The sequence below is a fragment of the Arachis stenosperma genome, chromosome 3, assembly GCF_014773155.1.
Source record: "Arachis stenosperma cultivar V10309 chromosome 3, arast.V10309.gnm1.PFL2, whole genome shotgun sequence".
NCBI classification, from domain to species: domain Eukaryota; kingdom Viridiplantae; phylum Streptophyta; class Magnoliopsida; order Fabales; family Fabaceae; genus Arachis; species Arachis stenosperma.
In genome coordinates, this window is record NC_080379.1 from 63,534,861 (window position 1) to 63,537,692 (window position 2,832).

Below are 2,832 nucleotides of genomic sequence, written 5' to 3' on the forward strand. Positions count from 1 at the left end.
CCACCCCTTAGGTACATTTTCATGGCCCAATGTGTCAATCTCTACCGGTAAGTGGCATGCTTTACCATATACAAGCCTAAAGGGACTCATGCCAATAGGTGTCTTGTAAGCCGTGCGATAGGCTCAAAGTGCATCGGAGAGTTTAGTGCTCCAATCCTTCCTTCGGCTTCACAATCCTTTCCAACACATGTTTGATTTCCCGGTTAGAAACTTCGGCTTGGCCATTTGTCTGAGGGTGGTAGGCCGTGGCGACTTTGTGTATGATGCCATATTTTCTCATGAGGCTTTCCATTTTTTTGTTGCAAAAGTGGGATCCTTGGTCACTTATGATTGCTCTTGGGGAGCCAAAGCGACAAATGATATTGTTCCTCACAAAAGAATAAACAACATGAGCGTCATCCGTTCGGGTGGGAATTGCCTCCACCCATTTTGACACATAATCAACGGCTAACAAGATGTAGAGAAAGCCATTAGAATTTGAAAATGGTCCCATGAAGTCGATTCCTCATACATCAAAGATTTCACAAAAAAGCATATTTTGTTGGGGAATTTCGTCCTTCTTGGAAATATTTCCAAACCGAATGCATTGGGGGCAAGATTTGCAATAGAGAGAGCATCTTTGAGAAGGGTTGGCCACCAAAATCCGCAATCAAGGACCTTTCTTGCCGTTCTTTGGGGGCCGTAGTGGCCACCTCCTTCGGAAGCATGGCAAGCGTCCAAGATTGCTTGGAATTCGGTTTGAGGTATGCACCGTCGCACTATTTGGTCCGCTCCACACTCCACAAATAGGGATGTCCCAAACATAGTATTTGGATTCGCTTTTCAGCTTATCCTTGGTGTTTGTTGAGATTGGGAGGGAATGTGCGTGAAACCAAATAGTTTGCTATTGGGGCATACCAAGGAACCACTTCCGAGATTGCGTGCAAGGTATCTAAAGGAAAGGAGTCATTGATAGGAGTGGTGTTGCCTTTTGTGTGTTCGAGGCGACTTAGATGGTCCGCCACTAGGTTTTGGGAACCACTCCTATCTTTGATCTCCAAGTCAAATTCTTGTAACAAAAGCACCCAACGAATTAATCTCAGTTTTGATTCCTTTTTGGCCAACAAGTACTTTAGTGCCGCGTGATCCGAGTACACTACAACCTTGGAACCAAGAAGATAGACTCGGAACTTGTCCAAAGCGAAAACAATAGCTAGGAGTTCCTTTTCGGTAGTAGTGTAGTTAGATTGGGCTCCGTCTAGTGTTTTGGAAGCATAAGCTATGATATAGGAGATCTTACCCTCGCGTTGTGCTAACGCGGCTCCTATCGCATAATTTGAAGCATCACACATGATTTCAAATGGTTGAGTCCAATTTGGTCCTCGCACAATAGGGGCTTGTGTCAATGCTACTTTAAGCTTGTCATATGCTTTCATACATTCCTTGCTTAGCTCAAATTCCGTGTCCTTTTGTAGTAGTCGAGAGAGAGGTAAGGCCACCTTGCTAAAGTCTTTGATGAATCTCTGGTAGAATCCTGCATGTCCAAGAAAAGAGCGGACTTCCCTCTCGGAGGAGGGGTAAGGTAAACTAGATATGACATTTATTTTTGTCGGATCTACGGAGATGCCTTCTTTTGAGACTATGTGTCCCAAAACAATGCCTTGTTTGACCATGAAATGACATTTTTCAAAATTTAAGACAAGGTTTGTTTTGGTGCATCTCTCTAAGACTTTTTCAAGGTTACCTAGGCAATGCTCAAATGAATCACCATACACACTAAAGTTGTCCATGAAAACTTCCATGGATTGCTCTAGAAAGTCCGCAAATAAGCTCATCATGCATCTTTGAAACGTTGCCGGTGCATTGCATAGGCCAAACGGCATACGCTTGTAAGCATACGTTCCAAAGGGGCAAGTAAATGTGGTTTTTTCTTGGTCCTCTAGAGCAATATGAATTTGGAAGTATCCGGAATAACCATCAAGAAAGCAATAATATGATTTACCGGCTAATCGATCAAGCATTTGATCAATGAATGGTAGTGAAAAATGATCTTTTCTTGTGGCCGCATTCAACCTTCGGTAGTCTATGCATACTCTCCAAGAATTTTGCACTCTTGTTGCTATAAGTTCACCACTTTCGTTTTTGATTGTTGTCACCCCGGACTCTTTGGCACTACTTGGACCGGGCTTACCCATTCACTATCCAAGATAGGATAGATGATGTCCGCTTCAAGTAGCTTAGTGACTTCTTTCTTTACTACCTCAAGAATGGTTGGATTAAGTCTCCTTTGAGGTTGTCGGACCGGTCTTGCTCCTTCTTCAAGAAATATGCGGTGCTCGCATACTTGGGGGCTTATTCCCACTAGATCCGCCAAACTCCACCCAATTGCCCTTTTGTTTTCCTCAATACATCTAGCAATTTTTCTTCTTGTTGAGGAGTTAACTCGTTTGCAATTATCACGGGGAACTTTTGGGCTTCATCAAGATATGAGTACCTCAAGGGGTGGTAGTGGCTTCAATTCCATCTTTTTGTCATTCTTTGAAGTTTGAGTTTCCGGATGGTTTGCATGGTGTGTGGTGTTTAGTTCGCTTGGACCTTCATTTGCTTCTTCAATCATGTACTTCTCATCTAACTTTACAAGGTGCACTTCGGCAACCATGTTATCAATTGGGTCACACCAAAATAGAGAGTGATTCTCCGGTGGATGCTTCATTGCTTCTTCTAGGCTAAAACTCACAATTCTCCCATCTATTTCAAATGAGTAGGTCCCCGAGTAGGCATCTAGCTTGAATCTAGAAGTTCTCAAAAATGGTCTTCCAAGGAGGATAGATGATGCTCTCTCGGTTTCGCTTG